A 24749-nucleotide genomic window follows, 5' to 3' on the forward strand; every position below is an offset into this window, starting at 1 on the left:
TCTGATTCTGCGTGATAATGGACAAAATGAAAATGTTCTGTTCTCTGGAGAAGTGGAGCAATTTTAAAGATTGCTGGCTAAAAGGAAAAATATGGTTATGTTATTATGTTGCGCTCACGGCCAACTTTGAAGGCAGAGCTTTCAGTGTTGTCGTCCATCTCATTTAGCGCAAAGGTTTACAGTTTTCTTTAGTGTTCAAATTTAGTGACATTGTTTTTCTGACTTGGGGTTGGAAAATTCATGGCTGGGCAGAGCCAGAGGTCTTGTGGAGCACGGCATGACAGCAGCTAAGCGGATAAGGAGTGACTGAGTATCAAGGGCCTCATGAAATTCTCTATAAAAAGGGGTTTACAACTTTGTGTTGTAAAAGTGACCTCCCCTCATCTCCTTAGCCTGCTTGCAGTGTAATGACAGCTGAGTGCTACAACGCTTGCAGACACCAGTGCTAGATGAGAATGGATGAGTTGCAGGGGGAGCAGCCATGCTTGGCGGAGACGTCCAAGCCTGGCCGATTCCACGCATACTATTATTCTGGGAAAACTTTCCTGGTTAATTGCTGCCGTGCTTCCATTCAAATTAGAGAAGTCTTAAGTTGCCAATAATGTGACCCCCCTCGTTTAACCCAGAGAACAAATTTAAGACGCGTCTGCTCCCCTCTCGGGCGCTCATTTTCAGTCTGGTCTTGCACACAAAGCCTCATCAAAGAGAGAGCCATTGAGTAATGCACTGGGTCATTATGCTTCGTCCAAGTAGCCGTCAAGATGTCTAGATGCATATTACTTTTTACCTGCTAGCCAGCATGACCTGTCTTCAAAGATGAAGTTAGGGGAGATGAATCTTTTTTAGGTTAAAGGCTAGTTGTTACCTCATTAGAGGAAAATGTGGCATCATATTTTTACAGGACTACTTTGTCTCGTTCTAATATTACTACTACTAGTACTACTACTACTACTAGTACTACTACTACTACTACTACTACTAGTACTACTACTACTACTACTACTTTTGGCTACTCCTGTTAGGGGTCGCCACAGCGGATCATCTGTTTCCATTTCTTCCTGTCCTCTGCATCTTCCTCTGTCACACCAGCCACCTGCATGTCCTCTCTCACCACATCCATAAACCTCCTCTTTGGCCTTCCTCTTTTCCTCTTCCCTGGCAGCTCCATATTCAGCATCCTTCTCCCAATATACCCAGCATCTCTCCTCCGCACATGTCCTGTCCATCTCAATCTTGCCTCTCTTGCTTTTTCTCAAAACCATCTAAACTGAGCTGTCCCTCTAACAAACTTGTTCCTAATCCTGTCCTTCTTCGTTACTCCCAGTGAAAATCTTAGCATCTTCAACTCTGCCACCTCCAGCTCCGCCTCCTGTCTTTTTGCCAGTGCTACTGTCTCCAAACCATATAACATAGCTGGTTTCACTAGCATCTTGTAAACCTTCCCTTTAACTCTTGCTGGTACCCTCCTGTCACAAATCACTCCTGACACTCTTCTCCACCCACTCCACACTGCCTGCACTCTCTTCTTCACTTCTCTTCTGCACTCCCCGTTACTTTGTTCAGTTGACCCCAAGTATTTAAACTTATACGCCTTCATCACCTCTACTCCTTGCATCCTCACCATTCCGCTGTCCTCCCTCTCATTCATGCATATGTATTCCTTCTCTTTTTTGTCTTTTTGTATTTGTCTCTTTCTAATATTAACCAGTCAAATTACCCGTCGTACATTATGTGTGTAACTTAGTACTGCGTAGGGCTGGGAATCTGAAGGCACCCCCCAGTTTAATATTAAAACAATATTTGATGTTGAGATTTTTTCAAGGCTCAATTTCCTCTTATCTACAGTAAAAGGTAAAAACTTAAATAATCCAAAAACAGGCATCCAGGTGGCATGGCAGTCTATTCCATTGCCTACCAACACAGGGATGGCCGGTTCAAATTCCCATGTTCGGCTTGATCAGGCGTCTCTACAGACACAATTGGCCCTGTCTGCAGGTGGGAAGCCGGATGTGGGTATATGTCCTGGTCGCTGCACTAGTGCCTCCTCTGGTTGGTCAGGGTGCCTGCTCGGGGGGGGGGGGGGGACCAGGGGAATAGCGTGATCCTCCCACGTGCTATGTCCCTTTTGACAAAACTCCTCACTGTCAGGTGAAAAGAAGCGGCTGGGGACCCCACAAGTATTGGAGGAGGCATGTGGTAGTCTGCAACCCTCCCCGGTTTGGCAGAGGGGGTGGAGCAGCGACTGGGATGGCTCGGAAGGGTGGGGTAATTGGCCAAGTACAGTTGGAAGGAAAAGGGGGGGGGTCTAAAAACAATGTACGTCAGAATGCATTTGGCTTAAGCTCCGTGTGTTCCAGAAACCTGAAAAGTAAGTGTGTTCCCCTGAGTGAAACATGCGCACAATTCAAATTAGGTATGTAGACATCATGACATCAGACCGCTTCACAGCATCTGCTAAGTGCGCTTTAACACTGCGATTCAGGGTAATAAATGCTATGATATCAGAACTGTCACAGCTTAGTATTGCAATTTTGTAATGAATTGACGCCCCCCCCCACGCCCCACCCAATAACTAAGATAGTTAATTACAAGTTATACTTTCATTTAGCAGACACTTTTAGCCAAAGTGATGTACTTCTAAGAGCTGGTACAACACAAGCAAGGATCTAGGCAGGAGAGAACAACATGAGTAAGTACCATAAAGCTAAGTTTGAGTCTGATAGCACGTAGGTGGCCAACAGGCAGTGCATGAGAAGCATTTTTTTTTCTTCAGTCCATCAAGTGCAGAAGTGTTGGCGAAAGAGCTGGGTCTTATGTCTTTTTTTAAAGATTAAGAGGGACTATGCCAATCAAACAGAGTTTGGTAACTCATTCCACCACTGCAGAACTACAGGAGAAAAGAGTCTAGCTAGCGACTTAGCGCCCTGTTGTGGTGGTAGCTCCAGGCGCCTTTCATTGGCAGAGCGTAGTGAGCGGTAGGGAGCGTAGACCTGAATGAGGGAGTTCAGACAGGCAGGAGCTGTTTTAGTTGCTGTTTTGTAAGCGAGTAGTTAATGATAGTACATTAATTGGGGCGATATGGTGGCCCAGTGGTTAGCACTGTTGCCTCACAGCAAGAAGGTCCTGGGTTCGAATCCCAGGCTGTCCCAGGTCCTTGTGTGGCGTTTGCATGTTCTTTCTGTCTGTGTGGGTTTCCTCTGGGCGCTCTGGTTTCCTCCCACCATCAAAATAACATGCATGTTAGAGTTAATACTCCTGCCTATGCCCCTGACCAAGGCAATGGAAAGAAGAACTGGAGTTGGTTCCCGGGCATTGTAGCTGCCCACTGTTCCTGTACAATAGGATGGGTTGAATGCAGAAGACAAATTTCATCGTAACCTGCAATGACAAAATAAAGTGGCTTTCTTCTTTCATAATTCCAGAGGAGGTTTATTTGTGGTTCTCGTGTTTAATCTACATCTTACTGCAGCCATGAAGGACTGAACTAAGAAGTCGGGAGGTTTTCGAAGGCAGAGCTCAGCCTTAGTTTACAGTATCAGGGTAATGGCAGCCATGGCTAGTAGTTTAGCCGTTAGAAGAGCGGAACGCTGCCCTTCCTGTCAGACTGAGCAAACAGCAACCCAGCCGGGTTGAGACACTTAGGATTATTCTCCATACCTCATCCAGGACAGGTTGTTGCCTTGCTTGCTCTGCTCCCATATCCGATATGCCCCACGTCCCAGTGAGAGTATCCTGGGACCCTGACCCAACTGACCCATGTATAACAAAATAGAGATGGGACCTCATCCAGGTGGCACGGTGGCGCAGTTGTTAGCACAGTTGCCTCACAGCAAGAAGGTCCTGGGTTCGAGCCCTGGTGTAGTCCAACCTTGGTGGGTCATCCCGAGTCGTCCTCTGTGTGGAGTTTGCATGTTCTCCCCATGTCTGTGTGGGTTTCCTCCGGGGACGTCGGTTTCCTCCCACAGTCCGAAGACATGTAAGTCAGGTGAATTGGCTGTACTAAAAAAAAAAAAACTGTCCCTAGGAATGTGTGTGTGTGTGTGTGTGTGTGTGTGTGTGTGTGTGTGTGTGTGTGTGTGTGTGTGTGTGTGTGTGTGTGTGGTCGGCCCTGTGATGGCCTAGTGGCCTGTCCAGGGTGTCTCCCCACCTGCCGCCCAATGACTGCTGGAAATAGGCTCCGGCATCTCCGCGACCCTGAGAGCAGGATAAGCGGTAAAGATAATGGATGGATGGATGGACCTCATCCAAGGGGGTCAGTTTGGAGGTTCCGCACCCTCGCCGTCTTGGGACATTTTCTTGATTATCACAGATGGATGTTACAGGTTCTTAACTGTTGAGTGGATCATTTTTTTCATTTAACACAAAAGAATGGACTGTCGGCAGGGAGGATAAATCGCTCTTATCACATAAAGAGCATCAAGTGGACCAAATCAGAGAGAGTGCTCTGTTTTTAGGAAAAATTATGCATTCTTTTGTCAAACATGACAAAGATGGAAGGAACACGGTTTATTTTTGGACATTATTGTGGTGATTCATAGATTTAGCTTTTGAGTAATTTTTCTATATTGTCACAGGTATCTTGTGTTGCAGGGGTTCCTTTGAACAGACATATCTCTTTCACAGTTAATTTCATGGTTGGAACAAGGCATCACCCGTTTCTGAATTGAGTGAGCTTAAGCTGGTGTAAATGCATAGGTTTCTCCAACAATGCACACCTCTAACGTTCTTCCTGCTGCAGTGTGTGTGAAATGGGGTGTTGTGAATTCCACTTCTTTTTCTTTAAGGCTGGGTGGCATCCCATTGATATCATAAGGTCCATTACTTTTCAATCTCAACCGTGCTTGAAGGCAAAGTGTGGTGTGAATGAGTACCAGGTTACCAGAGGGTAATGCTGCTCTGACCATGTCCTCTGTTGAGAAATCTCTGAGGGGTTGTTGAGCGATGAGCTGTTTTCGTCATAACAGCTAAAATATGGTGTTCTTTTCTTTATCCAATAAGGATGAAATGCCTATGTTTGGAGTTTGAAAAGGTAAATGAAACACATCTGTACACAGTAGTTATGTGGTCAGGTTTGGAAATCTTGAATCCAACCCCTGTGAGGTCCAAACTCATGATTGCGTGACCTACCACCTCCGCTCCATCTAAGCTGTCAACCTAGACACTGGTGACAGTAGCAGTTAAAACCAAGTTGACCAAGGGCAAGACTATTGTCCATTTATATGATAGACACACATGGTGCAGCATGGTTTAACTATCAAATTAAATCAAAAGTGCCCCCTCTGACCAGCTCACAGATGGAGATCCATCCGTTTTGGGGGTAAGAAAATGCACTATGTAATGTAACCCCTTCACCTTCAGTCCCATGACCCTAATCTCGACTTGGTGACTCTGAGGGTCATTGCACTTGGCAGGATGCTGACCTTGCTGAGGATAGGACATTGCAGACATAAGGTTCCCAACGACCCTGGCTTTTAGCCCGAGTGATTTTCATACGCACTTCCACCCAACATTGACCGATGAGGGACTTCTCTTGCTTTTCCATTGACAAAGCGACATATTAACAAGATGTCGGAGGTCAGTAATTTATTTTTTGGACATTAAAAGGCTAACGCATGCGTACCATCTATTTATCTTAACATCCATCATATCCTCTTCATCATCTGCCATTTTAATTCATTTTGTTTTGATTTGGTATCTGTCAGGGTTGCAAGGTGTCAAGGATACAACCAGTCATACCACGCTCGCGGCAATACATCCTTGACTCAGACAGGTGTGGCTGTGTCTCCCGGTTGTGCACGGAGATAAATGTGAATTTTGAAAGGAAGGATGTGAATGCCAACCATTCGTGATGAGGGAGGGAGAGAGAGAGAGAGAGAGAGCAACATGAAACAGATGCCTCCACAGATGAAGAATAAACAGGCAGGTACATTTTATGTTGCAAAGCAGAGCTGTCTTTTGTTTGAGCCTCCTGTTATCTCATGTGTACTTCATGTAACATTTCTGTCTCAGTCGATAAATGCAGAGTCTTTAGCATAGTCTCTGTAGTGTCCTTTGCCTCTCGAACCTTTTGCCCTACAGACAAAATTACGGATTATTCACTGTAAAGTAGTATGGAAAGCAGGTTAAACATTTTTCTTTTTTTTTCCATGGGACTCTTTTTAAGGGAAGGCTTATTGTTCATATTCTCTCTGGAATAACGCAATTAAAATGTGCGGCATAAAAGAATATCAGAGGAGGCACTGTCAGCTACAGACAGCGGTGAGATTTTCCACAAAAACAGGCGGTTCATGAAGTTCATCAGTGCAGTTTTGTTTGTTTTGTTTTTCCTCCCAAGCAGTCGTAATGTCACTTTTCATTTTCCCCTTGTCATTAATTACCCATTTGTTCTCTCTGCAGAAATATATGGCGCCGGTGTCAAAGGGTTATGTTTGTGGGGTTTTATTTTATGTTAGGAAGAGCAAGGCCCAGACGAAAGCCTTGAGCGTGTCACCTTCGACGCATTCACCTCAGCGCCGCGCGGTGATTGCGTGTGGAAAGGCCGATCAGACATTACAGTAAATGTCCTCCTCTCCCTGTATTTATTATGCAGAGTGCTTGGGCTGCTTCCGTGGGTTGGGGGTGTGGAGCAGGTGAGACAAGGTCTGGAGCTGTCGCCCATGTTGAGAAAGCCCAAGGGAGCAGCTCGAGGAGTGATTTACACTCTGGCAGGACACCCACTGTCTGCAGCCTGGTGTGTTATGACAGGTCATCGCTGCTATTACTTTGGTGTCGCCCCTCTCTCTGTGTCTCCGTCTTTTCATCTTCTCTCTCTCTCTCTCCTTCGTTCATGCATATCTATTTTTGGCAAACCACTTCCTCTCGGCGCCGTATCGAGATCCACCTCTCGCTGTGTTTGGAGTTATGCGTTGGAGGCCTTTGTCTCGTGCATCGAATGGATTTTCCTGAATTGGTTTGCTCTCCATTTGCCCGGCTGTTTTTGTGTCTCGCGTGAAAGTCGGAAGACACCTAAGGGCTAAAGCGGGTTGCCAGATGTGCGTGTCCTCTGTAAAACCCTGAGGTGGCACAAAGCGGTAACCTGTGGGGGATTTAAACAGCTGCTAATCCTGCCCATTGCTTTCTCTCACGAACTGCTGATTTACATCATACATCCTGTTAGGGTGGGACTGGGCGGTGATCTCTCTCTTATGGACTATTGTGTCTTCTCTCTTAAGAGGATACTCAACCTGGTGGTAGCGGTTTAATTTCTGACTCCTACACAGCCAGCACCTGGATCCAAGATTCTTTTTTCCTAACTTTCAGAATCAGTCTGGTGGAACACAGAAAAAATGGATAATGCAATATGTGTAGGAATCTCAAGTAGAGGAATATAGCTCTGCTGGGAGGTTTATAGAGGACCGGTACCGCAGCTTCTTCTTCTTTTTTTGTTTTGTTTGTAGATATCCGCAACTCCTGAGTTAGAAACACCTACACACAAACATTTTTATTGTAAAATCTATCTCCCACCCGCTTTCTTCCTCCCTAGCCCCCTCACCCCTGTGTGTGTCTGTGTGTGTGTGAGAGTGAGAGAGCGAGTGGGAGGGAGGGAGAGAGAGAGAGACAGAAAGCACGCACAGGGCATATTTTTTATTTTCCATGCCCTGGGCGTTAGACATACCAGGAGTGACAGAAATCGTGCCAAGCGGGATAAGATCATAAAACTGCAAGGTACTCTCTCCTCGTTTTTAACTAAATGGATAAAATGGTGTCAGCATGTTACTGCGAGCCCCTCAGGATGCGAAATCCTGGCAGGGATGTACACTAAAACAATGCAAAAGCAACTGCTTTCTGGCTAGACATGAAATCTTTTCCCCATTCAGAAAGATGTATTTGAAATTTAGTATTTCACTAAAAAAACAATTTTTTTTCAAATCCATTCTGTAACAACTTCAGTCTTTCATACTACCGCAGCATTTCATTTGTGTTTCATATGATGCCAAAAAACACAGTAGTTAGCACGGTCGCCTCACAGGTCCTGAGTTTGAGCCCCGGGGTAGTTCAACCTTGGGGGTCATCCCGGGTCATCCTCTGTGTGGAGTTTGCATGTTCTCTTCATGTCTGTGTGGATTTCCTCCATGTGCTCCGGTTTCCTCCCACAGTCCAGACATGTAGGTCAGGTAAATTGGCCGTACTAAATTGTCCCTAGGTGTGAATGTGTGTGTGTGTGTGTGTGTGTGTGTGTGTGTGTGTGTGTGTGTGTGTGTGTGTGTGTGTGTGTGTGTGTGTGTGTGTGTGTGTGTGCCCTGTGATGGACTGGCGGCCTGTCCAGAGTGTCTCCCTGCCTGCCGCCCAATGACTGCTGGGATAGGCTCCAGCATCCCCACGACCCTGAATAGGATAAGCGGTTTGGATAATGCATGGATGAATGATGCCAAAAAGGCCTTACTCTTGGTCACTTTTGGCCATGCTGTTTCCTTTTCTCTTTTTTTCCTCACTTCATTGTTGTGTTGTTGCTGCACGCATTGTGACTGGGGCCTGCAAGGTTTGAAGTCATCTATAGATGTTCAAAGACCCGGACAGCCTTCTCTTGGTTCTTGCCAACAGCTTGCTGGGTATTGCTACAAATGCCCCGGATGTTGCAAATGGCCCTGCGGGCACTGTTGGTTATATTCAGACTACTGCTAAGATGTTTGGCTTCAGCTGTAGTGTTAAGGACATTACCAGTGTAATCAAGGTAGACAACAGCCATAGTTGCTTTATAGACTCACATTAATCAACATTTTAGATGTGACATTCAAGCTGGTGGCCCTTTCATGAAATGGTGTCCCGTCACATACAACTGAGTCAGGGACTTTGATTCCTCTTGTGGGTGAACACAGCCTCGGCTGTATCTCTGGAGTTCACCCTTAATGGCCTGTTAGAGAATGGCTTTGAAATCAACATACTGGGATGAGGAATATGATATCTTCCTTCTTAAAAAGTGTGCTGTGTAGTCTCGGCTATTTGCTTATCCAAGTCCAAACCCCTCAAACTAAACAGGGTAGGGGTCTGCGTACACACAGCTGGAAACTGAGTTTGACCAGATTCCCCCAAGCCTCTTTAATCACACTCATTCTCTCCTGTGCTAGATCCTGAGATAAGCTGTCGGGGTGTTGATGGGCAGTCTCTGTCACAAGAGATACAATACGGGAGCTTTATTTTCGCATGATCTGCAGCATTCAATTCTTTTGTTTGCAGTGCTTTTCTGTTGCCATTCAAGGTGTAAATGACATGGGTTTTTTTCTTTTCTTTTTTTCCCTCCTCTTCCTAAGTCTTAATGGGTGTAAATGGTGCTGTCACTTTGCTAAGTCATCAGGTGGGGGCGCGGACCTCAGGGACCAGCAGGGTCAGGTGTCACCGGCTACGTGGTGTGCACACTGATGAGAAATGGAGCGAGTGAAAGAGGGACTAGCGGGGAGGAAAAGTGGAATAATGATGACCGGTATAACCAGTGATCTAAGGCGTTAGATTGAATCGGGACGGCTGCGGAGGTGTCAGATTGCACACAGTGTAATGGGCCAGTGTTTTTTGAAATAAGCCTCAATGCAATTTTGACTGAAATGGTGTCCACTCAAGTGCGAGGACATTTGAAATGTAAAAAAGGAAGGCCCTTAACCTCAGTCCCTGTGGAGCGGCATGATGGGGACCATGATCGCGTCATTATTAGAATGAATTTGTGGCAGGACTTTCACCACTTTGAGGGTTCAGGATGGAAGAGTGGACACAGTTAGGCGGTTTAACACAGGCGTTTTATTTACAGTGTCTCTCTGGGTCTGTCTCTCCCCGTGCGCTCTCCGTACAGCCGGTACGCTTTGGTGCTGAAGCCGTTTGCGGCATCGCTCTCATTGCTGTAGAGCGGCGCCTGGCTCTCTGGCTCTCCCTCTCTCAATGCCACGCCGATGTCATGGCTCATCTCTGTCTGTATTAGGGTCAGTCCAGCACCCAGCTTCACTGCGGCATATAAAGCACATTTTGGTAGTTTGGCACACCTGAGGCCTATTGCATCTGCTCTCCAGCGAGCCACGCTCCCTCTCTCTGCTTGCAGCGAAGGCTAAACCACATCTCACCTCCTTTATGGGTCCCAAGCCCGCATAAATGGGGAGGGTTGAGTCGGGAAGGGCATCCGGCGTAAAACCTGTGCCTGTTTAAAATCTGTGCACCCAGAAGTGCGCCACTGGCTGTGAAAGCCGGCTTAATATTTGTGCTGCAGATGTAATACTGTATCCTCTCAATGCGCAGCTGATTCAGAAATCCCTCATATTCTTTTCACCTGCATGGCTGCTCTGAGGGACTGCCAAAGTACCTGTTATAAATGCTTGTTAGCATTCCCTCAAGCTACCAAACAGCCTGTGCTGTATTTCATTTTGGGTTTGACTGTGCCGAGGGGAGCTTATAGCTAAAGGCAAGTGTAACCCCCAGGGACTGGATCTACTGGAGGCCGTGCAATTATCTAGATCTTGATAACAGGCCTCCAGTCTGACACTTTCAGTGTCAGTCATTGAGTTGAGTGTCAATACAAGGCAGGAAAGTGAACTATCTCTGCAAAACCGTCCCTCAGGGCTAAGCCACAACAGCAGCGTCCTAGATGAGCAGCAGATGCATTGTGTATGAATATAGCCGTGTGAGCTGTCATGTTAGTAGGAATTGCTGATAGGACACTTGCACAGAATCTCATGTTTTCTTATTTGCTACCAATTTCCATTACGGCTGTTATTGACAAACTGGAACACCTTGCAGTTTTACCTTGCTGTATATGGGCTAGCCTATTTATACTTAATATAGCAATGTTGTGTGTGTGTGTGTGTGTGTGTGTGTGTGTGTGTGTGTGTGTGTGTGTGTGTGTGTGTGTGTGTGTGTGTGTACGCCTTTGATGAGCTATGAAGTCAGTATTTGGTCCAGCAGAATCTGCTCCAACAGGGGGGATTGAACAGGGCTTGCTTGATTGAGTGACACCTGATTGAAGATTGCTGCAGAATATAGCAGCATCGAGAGGACGGTACCACACCTGCATGCCAATAAGGTGTCTAATCCCTTCCAACCGTATACACGTGCGACCTCTTTCTCCTCGCTCTCTCGCTCTCTGTCTCTGTCTCTGTTTCACAACATATCCTCTTCAGGTCGTGTGTACTCATCATAACAGCCATCCAATCATTGGTGACAACAGAGAAGCGGCTCTAATTGAATTTGCCCTGTGTATATATTGCTCTCAATATGCTACCTATCAGTATGTTTTGTCAGATGATTGATTGCCTTACGTAAACAGCATTGTAAACTGACAGTCTCACTATTTAAAATCTGTTCACTTCAGGGCTCCGCACTGATTTGTTCACCATGTTCATGTGTTGCAAATGTATCTGGAATCTCGGCAGTATTTCATACATCCGTTATTTAGATGACACCCATGAAAGTTGTTACAATGATGGAGGAGATACAGGTGATGCTGTTTTGAGAGTTACTGATTTTTGTACTAGGAGATGAGAAAAGGGCCTTTGCCCACACTTCCAATCAACTGTAGTGTTGTGCTTCCAGGTTTTTTTCTTTCCTTGTAATCTCTGTGAATTGGGGAGTGGGTTTCTCATAGAGACATGCATGTTTGTAGATTCTGTTTGTGTGTCTGTGTGTGTGTGTGTTGTGTGTGTGTGTGTGTGTGTGTGTGCACATGTGAAATGTGAGACGCTTAAAAGAGCATAAAGAGACAGGGTTATGAATAACTGTGTCAGCAGCAATAGAAGCTCAGCTGCGCTCGCACAAAGCACAAACCTGTTCTACTGAGCATCTTCTCTGATCTCTCTCTCTGTCATGTCAAGTCAGTAACAGGTGTCTCACCTGAGGCAATAACACTGTATCATTGTTTTCCTCTTTATCTCACTGTATATAATGTTTTTGCACTGTGGGATTAAGACAGAACAGAGCAATGCGTTTGATACTGAGGCTACATTTCTGTCATGCCCCGCTGCAATGCCAACTCTGCTGGTATCTTTGGACAGAATAGTTTCATCAGGGGATTAACCACCATGTTGCTGCCTGACTTGGGCACACTCCCAGCCGTGGGCTCATGCTGGACTGTGTGGATGAACAGAAGGTCAGGACATGCCGTAACACTGTTTCTTGTTGGAGTGACGACAGGTCCTTCGTAACTGCGCAGGTGGGCATGGTGGGCAGGGCCAATATTAGCACAGCATCTTATACTCACCTGGAAGTGTTTGACTATTTTCTTTGCCTTTATTCGTGGAGGTATTGCATGGTGAGCATGTGCGATGTAAATCTTTACTGCAAATTGGATTTGATAGTTGATATCATTCACCACGCATAATGGCAGCTGTAAAATTTTGTGATAACCGAAAATTATTGTGTGCGATGTGAAAATAATAGAGAAATGCTCTGGTGAGGAAATTGAGTCTTGACTATTTTTCTGTTGGAACATGATGACGAGTAGACCTGCATTACTTCCTCTCATCCATTGTGCACACAGTACAAGTCACCATGCTATGTTTCATCTTGGTTTTTTTTCCCTCTCCAGACCCCCTCCCTTCCATCCCCCGTCACTCCCCTGTACTCTCTGAAGCAGGTGGTCTGACTGTAAAACAATAGATCCCTCCCTCCCTTGATTAAACACCCAAGATTAATTTACATCTCAGTGCTACTCGACAGCTCGACTTGTCTTTCACAGGTAGCTGACATTATCTGTCTAGCTCAAGGATCCCTTATGTAGATGTACTCGAAGTCTGGTCTATTAAGTGATTTAATTGAAGATGGTTATGACTATTATTGTTCAATATTGTCCTGATATATTGTACAAATACCATACCTCTTATCTACTTGCATCAATTAGCATGAAAGTAACGAAGTAAATGATTGGGAAAGAACATTTTTAAATGTCAAACTGCCATGGCATTTTCCCTTGCTGCAATACAGCACTGAAAGAACATATCTCAATACAAAACTCAGTGACCCTCACTGGCTGATGTATTTCTGTATGACATTACCATTTTAAACCTTCTAATTAATTCATCTCGCCTGTATTGTTGTGAGCGAAAATTCTCTGATATATAGGTCAGCAAAAAGAGGGAACTACACACCAGTAAGGCAGAAAGACACCAGGATTTTTTTTTACATTTTTTATCAAGTCTTCTTAGGTTTAGGTAACCATATTTTTATTATTGAAAAGAAGATGCAAAGGAAGCGCTGCCTGCAACCGTTAGTCAGTGACGTCATAATTACTTCGGAAATCACCAATGACAAATAACATAACTGGTCATCAAAGATGTTATATTCTTGGTTTATTCTTTGTCTGTTTACAAAAAGTAATACTTAGGTCATCAGTGGGTTGCAAGACTTCCCAACCCACCCACTGGGGATGCAAAAGCCAGTGCATTCTGTGTGCTGGTCCCAAGCCCGCATAAATGGGGAGGGTTGAGTCGGGAAGGGCATCCGACGTAAAACCTGTGCCAAATCAAATATGCGGATCATAAATCAGATTTCCATACCAGATATGTCGAGGCCCGGGTTACCAGCGACTGCCACCAGTACTGTTGGCCAGGAGGGTGCCGGTGGAAACTATGCTACTGTTGGGCAAAGGAGAAGGAGAGGAAGAAGGCATGTCCATAGGCAGTGGTAGAGGAGGAAGGGTAGGAGTGTGGAGGTGAGAGTCAGAATTTCAAATGTTGGCACTATGACCAGTAAAGGGAGAGAACTGGTTGATAAGATGGAGAGAAGGAAGGTAGATAAACCGTGTGTGCAAGAGACTAGGTGGGACGGGAGTAAGGCCAGGAGCATTGGAGTTGGGTTCAAACTCTTCTACCATGGTGTGGATGGGAGGAAAAATTAAATAGGGGGTTATCCTGAAGTAAGAGCATGTTAAGAGTGTGTTGGAGGTGAGAGAGTGTTGGACAGAGCGATGAGTATAAAGCTGGAAATCAAAGGTGTGATGATGAAATTTGTCAGCACATATGCCCACATGTTGGCTGTGAGATGGAAGATAAAGAAGAATTCTGGAGTGAGTTGGATGAAGTGGTGGAGAGTGTACCCAAGGAGGAGAGAGTGGTGATTGGAGCAGACTTCAATGGGCATGTTGGTGAAGGGAACAGATGTGATGAGATGATGGGTAGGTATGGTGTCAAGGAGAGGAATGTAGAAGGACAGATTGTGGTGGATTTTGCAAAAAGGAAATGGCTGTGGTGAACACGTATTTCAAGAAGAGGGAGGAATACAGGGTGATGTATAAGAGTGGAGGAAAGTGCACACACGTGGACTATATCTTATGCAGGAGGTGCAATCTGAAAAGGATTGGAGACTGCCAAGTTAGTGACAGGGGAGAACGTAGCTAGGCAGCATTAGATGGTGGTCTATAGGACCACCAAGAAGAGTAGGTGAGTGAAGGTAGAGCCAAGGATCAAATGGTAGAAATTGAAGAAGGAAAACTTTAGTGTGGAGTTCAGGGAGGAGTTAAGACTGGCACTGGGTGGTAGTGAAGCATTGCCGGATGGCTGGGCAACTACTGCAGAAGTGGTGAGGGAGACAGCTAGGAAGGTACTTGGTGTGCCATCTGGACAGAGGAAGGAAGACAAGGAGACTTGGTGGTAGAATGAGGAAGTACAGGAAAGTATACCGACGAAGAGGTTGGTGAAGAAGAAGTGTGATAATAATAATATGATAATAATAATAATAATAAACTATTTATATCGCACCTTTCTAAACAACGTTACAAGGTGCTTTACACAATAGGATAAAATAATGCACATAGTCAAGATAAAACAACAAAATACAATAAAAATACAGGACATAATGCCAGGTCTGCTCCACAGAACAAGGTAAAATATGGTCAGGATAAAGTCACAAGAGCATAATTAAAATGAAGAGAATTCTAGCCAATGAAACAAGGATTATGATGAAAACAATTAAAATAAGGTGATGAAAGAAAAATATAAAGAATTAAAAATCTAAATGAAAGTATAACCTATAAATAATTTAAAAATAATACATAAATGAATAGATAAAAATGAACAATGGATTTACTATAAAAAAAGCCTTTCTGTAAAAGTAAGTTTTAAGAAGTGATGTAAAAGAAGGCAGAGAGTTTGCTCGCCTAATTTTTTCAGGTAGGGATTTCCAGAGCTGTGGGACTCTTATAGAAAACACCTGGTCACCTTTAATAATGAGGCTAACTGAGAGAACAGTTAAAAAGGACTTGCCTGAGGAGCGCAGGCAGTGACTTTTGACTGAGCCCTGAATACAGGGAGTTACAATTATCCAGAAGTGATGAGATTAATGCATGGATGACCTTTTTAAGGTCCGTTTGAGGGAGAATTTTTTTTAACTTTTGTGATGTTCCTAATTTGGAGAAAGCAAGACTGTACTACCTTGGGGATTTGTGTGTCAAAACAACACTTGGAGTCAAAAAAGACACCCGAATTGCAGGCAGGGTGCATAACATTGGAGGACAGGTTCCCTAATTTTTTTTGAGGTTGCCAGTTAGGCAAGGGGGGCCAGATAAAAGGACCTCAGATTTGGACTTATTGAACTGGAGGAAGGTTTGTGAAATCCAGCACTTAATATCAGAGAGACGAGCCATACATGAGAGAGATTGTGTGTGTCATTACCAGTAAGTGGAACATAAAGCTGGGTGTCATCTGCATAAAGGTGAAAATTAATATGACAATGTCAGATCTGACTGAGGGGGAGCATGTAAATGGAAAATAATAATACATCAAGAATTGACCCCTGGGGGACACCACATGCGAGGCGGGATGTGGATGAGAATTCTCCCATATAACAGAGAATGATCTGTCAGATAGACAGGATTGGAACCAGGCAAGAGCAGTATCCTTAATGCCAACATAGTTTTCCAGGCAATTTAAAAGGATGTCATGGTTGACTGTATCAAAAGCAGAACTCGGGTCAAGTAGAATTAAAATTGAGCAAGCACCAGAGTCAGCGGTGAGCGATAAGTCATTGATAACTTTAATTAGAACTGTTTCTGTGCTGTGGTGGTTATGGAATCCTGATTGAAATTGCTCGAAAATACTACAACTATTCTTGTGTGTGATTAGTAGAGAGAACAGATAGAGAGATGAAGAAAGTAGACAGGAGTACAAGGAGATGCGGCGTAAGGTGAAGAGAGAGGTGGCAAAGGAAAAGGTGTGTGGCGAGTTGTATGAGAGGTTGGACACTAAGGAAAGAGAAAAGGACTTGTACCCATTGGCTAGACAGAGGGAGCAAGCTGGGAAGGGTGTGCAGCAAGCTAGGGTGATGAAGAATAGAGATAGAAATGTGCTGACAAGCGAGAGGAGTGTGTTGAGAAGATGGAAGGAGTAACAAAACGAGAGAGAGAGGGTTGGATGATATGGGGATAGTGACTCAGGAAGTGCAGTGGATTAGCAAGGATGAAGTGATGGCAGCTATGAAGAGGATGAAGAGTGGAAAAGCGGTTGGTCCAGATATACCTGTGGAGACATGGAGCTGTTTAGGAGAGATGGCAGTGGAGTTTTTGACTAGATTGTTTCACACAATCTTGGAAAGTGAGAGGATGCCTGAGGAGTGAGGAAGAAGCATACTGGCACCAATTTTCAAGGGTGATGTGTAGAGCTTTAGCAACTACAGAGGTGTAAAGTTGACCAGCCACAGCATGAAGTAATGGGAAAGAGTAGTAGAAGCTAGGTTAAGAGGAGAGGTGATGATTCGCGAGCAACAGTATGGTCTCATGCCAGGAAAGAGTACAGCAGATGCAATGTTTGCTTTGAGAGTATTGAGTATAGAGAAGGTCAGAAGGAGTTACATTGTGTCTGTGAATTTAGAGAAAACATATGACGGTGTCAAGAGACGAGGTGCGGTATTGTATGAGGAAGTCAGGAGTGGCAGAGAAGTTTGTAAGAGTGGTACAGGATATGTATGAGGGCAGTGGGACAGTGGTGAGGTGTGCGGTAGGAATGATAGATAGGTTCAAGGTGGAGGAGGGATTACATCAGGGATCAGCTCTGAGCCCTTTCTTGTTTGCAATGGTGATAGACAGGCTGACGGACGAGATCAGGCAGGAGTCTCCGTGGACTATGATGTTCGCGGATGACATTGTGATCTGTAGTGAGAATAGGGAGCAGGTTGAGGAGAGCCTAGAGAGTTGGAGGTACTCACTGGAGAGAAGAGGAATGAAAGTCAGTGAGAGCAAGATGGAATACATATGCATCAATGACAGTTAAGGACAGTGGCATGATGAGGATGCAAGGAATAGAGGTGATGAAGGTGTATGAGCTTAAATACTTGAGGTCAACTGTTCAAAGTTTCGGGGAGTGCGGAAGAGAGGTGAAGAAGAGCGTGTGTGGGGTGGGTGGAGAAGAGTGTCAGGAGTGATTTGCCAACGGAAGGGTACCAGCAAGAGTTAAAGGGTAGGTTTACAAGATGGTAGTGAGACCAGCTATGTTGTATGGTCTGGAGACAGTGGCACTGACAAAAAGACAGGAGGTGGAGCTGGAGGTTGCAGAGTTAAAGATGCTAAGATTTTTGTTGGGAGTACAAAGATGGACAAGATTAAGAATGAGTATATTAGAGGGACTGCTTAGGTTTGATGGTTTGGAGACAAAGCAAGAGAGGCAAGATTGAGATGGCTTGGACATGTGTGGAGGAGAGATGCTGGGTATATTGGGAGAGGGATGCTGAATATGGAGCTGCCAGGCAAGAGGAAAAGAGGAAGGCCAAAGACGAGGTTTATGGATGTGGTGAATGAGGACATGCAGGTGGCTGGTGTGACAGAGGAAGACGCAGAGGAAAGGAAGAGATGGAAACAGATGATCCCCTGTGGTGACTCCTAACGGGAGCAGCCAAAAGAGGGTGAAGAAGAAAAAGAAGAAGAATGGCTGCATATTTCACATATGTGACTTCTCACATATGTGAAATGGTCACCAGTATGATTTGGAACAGGCAGAAAGAAAAAGATTCCTTCTCAGTTTCCTCTCAAATCATGAAACCATAATGATGCCATCATTTGAATAGTTTCTGTTTTAAACGGCAGCTCCACTCCCATGGTTTTATAACCCCCCTTATGTGCACTAGTGGGTTGCTGCAGGACTAAGAATACTTATGCCTCCCAGGGCTTGAATGTTTACTAAGATAAAAGCCGCCATTGTTTAAAGGGAGCAGTTCTTGTAAAAGAGATGTTTCTTTCCCTCATTGATTAGAAACTAATTCCATTCAAATCAAAATTTGTGCAAATTGTAGGCTTACAAAATGTCTTGTATACTTGAAGGTACTTCTCTCTCCTGTACTAATTGCCTTCAGTTGGAGAAACAGGATGTTTCTAAGCCATTAGGCTAATGTTGAACAGAGCATGGTGACTGCAAACACCACCTGGCAAATGTCAAAGACGAGTCAAGTGACTTGTTTGAATTGAATCAGCCACAATTGTTCATAATTTAGGTATTACAGACTAATTGTGTCTACCTCTATGGAGCCTATCTTGTGGAAGGAAGCTTTAGCAAGGAAGTGCTTTAGCAAAGAAGCTTATGTCAGTAATGAATCTTTCAATTGGTTGTTTATTTCTGGTAATTACTAAATATTGCCATGAGGAGAGGCAGACAGAAATTAACCAAACTAATTATTAGAAATGGAGTTGGCCAGACGAGTGGGTTTTTTGCTACTCTATTTCCCTTCTAATGCGGTCAATAAACGATCTGCATAACTTCACCACATCAATATTTAATGTGTCAGCTAAAGGTCTCCTCTCCTACAGGTCTCAGTCAGTCTGGTTTTGATGTTTACTACTTTGAAATGTGCCACAGACAGCAATCAAACAGTCCCTAGAGGTCTCACAGAGGGGTGCGTGTGTGTGTGAGTGTGTGTGTGTGTGTGTGTGTGTGTGCGCGCGCGCGTGCGCGTGTCTACATGTGTATGTATATATGTGCGTGTCAGGATGTGCCTATCCATAATAAAGAATTTTTATGTATTTAATGTTATTATTCCACCTTGCAAGTGTATGCCTTTGTTTGTGTGTCTGCAAGTGTTGCCATAGATCAGAGACTGGACTCAAAGCCCCTCCGAGTCGGCAGAAACGATCTGCTTCTCCAAATTGCTTGCAGCCGGTCTATCAGCGGGGAGGGAGGGGTGGGGAGGTGGGGGTAGAAATATGGGCTGAATTTTTAACGACGACAACAAATGAGCCTACACAGGCACACAATTAGGGGGAAGTCATGGCTATGTGTCGTCTTTAGACGAGCAACATGATGGCCTCTTTACCCCTAGCGGGGGTAAAGCCCTGCCCCAGGAGATGCCTCATTAGGGCTGAGGAGGGCAAGGAGGCGAGTGTGTGTGTTTGTGTGTGTGTGTGTGTGTGTGTGTGGGTGGTGGTGGGGGAAGCTGACAGTCAAAACATTGGGCGGGGAAAAGGGGGTTGCTGCCACTCAGAGGGAAGAGGCACTCGGTTGAACCCCTTTCACACATCAAGGGTCTTTCTGATTCTGGGGAGGGCATTAGCTCATGGTGCGACTCATTGCGGTTAACTCACCATCATGTCTCACAAAGGATGGCCACCATAAGGGCTGGATTAAGCATACTGCCAAAAGATTGCCTCATGAATTGCGTTGGTCTATACAAAGGCCTGTTGTAACGTCTTGCTTTCTCGTGGATTTACATCTACAATTAATTATTCAGCATCTTGAACCAATCTTCTGTATTTTCCATGCATTTTTTTTATGACAGTACATTTGATCCTTTTTCTCTGACCACAAATGTAGGGCTGCTGGAAAAAGTCTTATGAATGAAACCCACATCTATTAGGGTGGAGGAGCACACGCCCTATGAAGGAGAATTGCTATTAACATTTAAATGATCGCCCCCACAAAGAGATAATGTTATCTGAGTGAAATTAAGAATCATTGTAATACTGAGGTCTTAGCCAATCTAAATGAGCTTTTTACCCCTCCATTAGCACATAATGAGACCGTCCACCAATTATGCCTAATGAATTCTAATGTGAAACTGTAAATTACCGAGTTTTCACTCACTAATGATATAGCCATAAGGTAAAATATCTATAAAAAAGGGCAGTTTGTGGATGACTGCCACATCATATACTATATCAAGATTATGTTGTGCCTGATTTATTTGAGGTCTCCAAAAAACTATCTCACAAGAGGGGAAGCCTGGAATTGGAGGAGGGGTTTCTGAACCACAACTATATTTCAGAATATAAAAAAAGGAGAAGGGGGGATAGGTTCATGTAAGGAGGGACCAGACGTGTTCAATCTGATTGAAAGAATAACAGTGCTACTGTAATGATATGCTGTATGTCATCTCCATGGTAGAAGTCTTTGTTCAGTAAAGCATGGCAGCTTTTGGTCCCATTAAGGGACCACAGACAAGACTCACTTCAGGGAACATGGAAGCTGGAACAGTGCCACCAGATGGTTAAGGGCAGAAGTGAAGTTGTCATTTTCTACCTCTCATCATCTCTAATGAGGCATTGCGTCATATCTCACTCTAACTACGACCACGAAAATACCCTGCCGATACACCACAATATGGAATTTTATGAACTGTAAGAGACGGCTGACAGCTCTGTCAAGGCATAAATTTAGTGTGATGCACCTTTAATGAAGGTGTGTCAGCATCATCCTGAGCAACAGCATTTCGCCTGTCACCCTTCACTTAAAAATCAAGGAGTTGGTGCCTATTTCAGCAGCTTAGCCAACAAATTCAGTGATCGATTTATCAGAAACAACCCCCTGATCTTAAAATAATTAACAATTAAATGAAAGGATAAATAACTGTTTGTGTGACCTCCGCATTTTAATTCCGCCGTGATCAAAGGAACTAAACGCAGACTGAGTTCTCTTGTTGGATGACCCAGCCCTGTTCAAATTCCAAACATTTGCATTTTGGGTATTAGCTTTGGAACAAACTGGGCTTCACACAAACAAGCTCAAAGCGCTTTAATTAAGCACCTAATTGAGAATCAAGTAAGCACATCTAATCTGATTAACAAAAAAGTATTTTTTTAAATGTCACCTCGTTAATATTCGGAGCTAAATTATTTAAGAACCCCAAAATGAGAATACACCAGTGAGTTTAGGATGAGGCAATAATGATAGGAGTTTAGCAACCATTTACACATGCGTGGAAAATGAAAGTAATCATTGCCACACTACTATGTATAGTCTAGCTCAAATTGGATGCAACATTGCTTCTGCGGAAAACCACAGTTTGTGAATTTTCTTGGGAGTAAAATCCTTCAGTTTTAACAAAGATATTACTAAAAGCCATGTAAACTTATCAGACCATTTTTCAGGGTCTCCTCCAGACACCGGTTCTTATAAACCAGTGCCTGATCAATCTGCAGCATCACTCCAGCACACTGGAACAAAACGCATCATGGAGAAAGATACTCGTCTTGAGCAAATGGACTTTACCTTGTCTTTATGGCTCTCACCCGGCTAGACATTACCTCCACTGTGAATCAAAGCTACGTATATGCCATTTGCTCAACATTTATAACATGCATCGTTTCTGGGCTTGTAAATTGTACTTTTTCAAAGGTCAGGGAGCGATGGCGGCTCATTTTCCAGTGCTGGTGAGGCTGGTCTGGCTGTGATAACCGACTTCACTGATTACAGGACAATGTCTGGCTGATTTCTACATTTGTATGCAGGTTTTTTTTGACCGGCTAGCAGCTCTGCCTGCTGTGAACTCTTAATAAAAGCTGCAAAGGGTGTCTGGGTGGCATGGCGGTCTATTCCATTGCCTAACAAGACAGGGATCGCCGGTTCGAATCCCCATGTTACCTCCCGCTTGATCGGGCGTCCCTACAGACACAATTGGCCGTGTTTATGCGTGGGAAGCCAGAGGTGGGTATGTGTCCTAGTCGCTGCACTAGCGCCTCCTCTGGTCAGTCGGGGCGCCTGTTTGGGGAGGAGGGGGAACTGGGGGGAATAGTGTGATCCTCCCACGCGCTACGTCCCCCTGGTGAAACTCCTCACTGTCAGGTGAAAAGAAACGCCTGGTGACTCCACATTTATCGGAGGAAGCATGTGGTAGTCTGCAGCCCTCCCCGGATCGACAGAGGGGGTGGAGCAGCGACCGGGACTGCTCGGAAGAGTGGACTCATTGGCCAAGTACAATGGGGAGGGAAAAGCGGGGGGGGGCAGCAAAAATTGAAGTTTCTGATTGGATATTATGATCATCACGGAGCTGCAATCATGTCTCTTAACTTGTGTCTAAATGCCTGCTGTACATCAAATTAAGATTCCTAACGGTATATGGGCGCCCACCATCATGACCAGAATATTGCCTTCTCTAGGTTTCGAGTGTTTCTGCATTGTGGATTTTCTGGGGCACAATAGTTTGAGTTTGACACACAAAGTGCTTTGACCTTGGACAAAATAACTGCCCCCCCTCTTCCTCATCATCAATCACTGTCTCACTGAAGAACAAGACAAAGGATGCAGGCTGATACAACATCATCACACCACTTCTTCACATCTCATTGATTTGACAGACGCCATCACTCAACTATGGCAGTGACACTGCTCGGCGCTCTCGCTGAGCAGTGACAGAGAACAAAGGCAAAAAAAAAAAAACCAGGTACCGCAAGGTTTTTGATTTTAAAACTAAATGCCATTATTACTGTTCTTTATGAAATTGACGCTGAAGTCCCATTTGTTGCCAGTAACCATACAGATAGGACTATTAATGGTGCAGAATGATAACCATACAGTAAACGTTGAGTATTTATCTTTTTTTGGGGGGGTGGGGGGATTTTTTCCCCTTTTTCTCCTCAATCATACTTGGCCAATTACCCTGCTCTACCGAGCTGTCCCGGTCACTGCTCCACCCCCTCTGCCGATCCGAGGAGGGCTGCAGACTACCACATGCCTCCTCCGATACATGTGGTGTCTCCAGCTGCTTCTCTTCACCTGACCGTGAGGAGTTTCTCCAGGGGGACATAGCACATGGGAAGATCACGCTATTCCCCTCCCCCCGGACAGGTGCCCCGACCGACCAGAGGACGCGCTAGTTCAGCGACCAGGACACATACCCACATGCAGCTTCCCACCCGCAGACAGGGCCAATTGTGTCTGCAGTGATGCCCGACCAACCCGGAGGTAACACGGGGGATTCGAACTGCCGATCCCCGTGTTGGTAGACAATGGAATAGACTGCCACACCACCCGGACGCAAGAGTATTTATCTTGATTGAGTTAATACTTTAATACATCTACCAGGGAGTGTTGATGTTTTTCCCCTTGTTTGTCGCTCATCTTAAAAACAGATAGATGGATCCTTACAAACCTTTGACCAGAGGAACAATTCCCCAAATTGCGGTGAAACCTTATAACTCTGTGCACATTTTGAGAAATATATATATATATATATATATATATATATATATATATATATATATATATATATATATATATATATATATATATATATAAAACTTGTTTTACAATATTTACCCGTTTGAGTGAACGGTAGAATGTAATCCGCTACGGTACAGAGAACTGTTGATGTCTCAGTTGATGCATGTTGTCACTTTAAGCCACCGTCACCACCTTTTCAACATTGTCATTAACGGGTGTGTGATGTTGCTGGGGGGAGTTTACTTGTAATGCAAGTTAGGCATAGTGTCCACTCCAGATCTTTTAGCAGAATGATGGGAATATCTCATTAATGATTTACTGTTATTTTGCCCTGCAGGGGGTCTCAAAAGGGTCCAGTATGGCCGTAGGAGGGAAAAGGGTGCCACATTCCTGGAAGAATTGTTCTTTCTTCCCCATTTTCTGGCCTGTCAAAGGAAAAAAATGCTTTATAATGTTTAGATTAATTACTGATCAAAGCTGAGCCCCCCCCCCCCATACACACACATATACACACATATACACACAAACCCTTGTGGAGGGCTTGCTCCATTGCACGCATTAACATAAAGCCCACATTGAACGTTTGGTGCATCATGAGGGGTGACGGCACACCCCTGTCCCCGGCGGGATATGGATGGCACCCTATTCATCATCCTCTATTGGGAGGCAGTGAGGGAATGGCTTTACCTATGGGGCTTCCCAGCGGTATCTCCCAAGACAGCCTTCCCACCCTCACCTCCCCTCTGCAGAGTCCCATGGGAGGTTTCAATTAAACAGCCCCAACCTTTGGGACGTATTAATCCCCTTCCACCCTGTTTATCTCTGCACCCACACCTCTGGAGCTCAGACAGCGGAAGAGTGCATCCAGGGATAAAGCCATGTCTCTGTTCAGTTTGTGTACCCCTCTGTGTGGAGATTAGGGGGCACGGGGTGTATGGGATTAGGACTCTTGAGCCTGTTAGATTCCATACAGTGGCCGCATGATACTAAATGCTTCTGTGTCTCCACTGTTGCAGTAAATTTTAGTTTAGTTTCTACTATTAACCCTTAATTATCATGTTGGATCTAGGTTTAAACCTCAGCTTCACTTGAGTTGGCTGTAAACGTCGAATTAATTGGATAAAGTTTCAGTTTTGAAGCTTCCAGTTCTCACAAATGGTTTGTGTCAGTCAAACGGGTTGCCAGTCATCTTGCTCAAACTTTCAAATTTCAATCATTTTAAGAATTCAAGTCATGAATTCTCCGTTTCATAGCCAAGCCATGCAGAGAGAATTTGGCAGTCTTGTCCATACTTAGCTCAGTACAGTAAATGGCCCCGGAGCACTTCGCCATACAGTGGAGAAGTGTTTGAGTGTCAGAGGAGATAACCAGGAGTCTCTGCTGTCAGCCTGG

This window comes from Lampris incognitus, chromosome 16, assembly GCF_029633865.1.
Source record: "Lampris incognitus isolate fLamInc1 chromosome 16, fLamInc1.hap2, whole genome shotgun sequence".
Classification (NCBI taxonomy): Eukaryota; Metazoa; Chordata; class Actinopteri; order Lampriformes; family Lampridae; genus Lampris; species Lampris incognitus.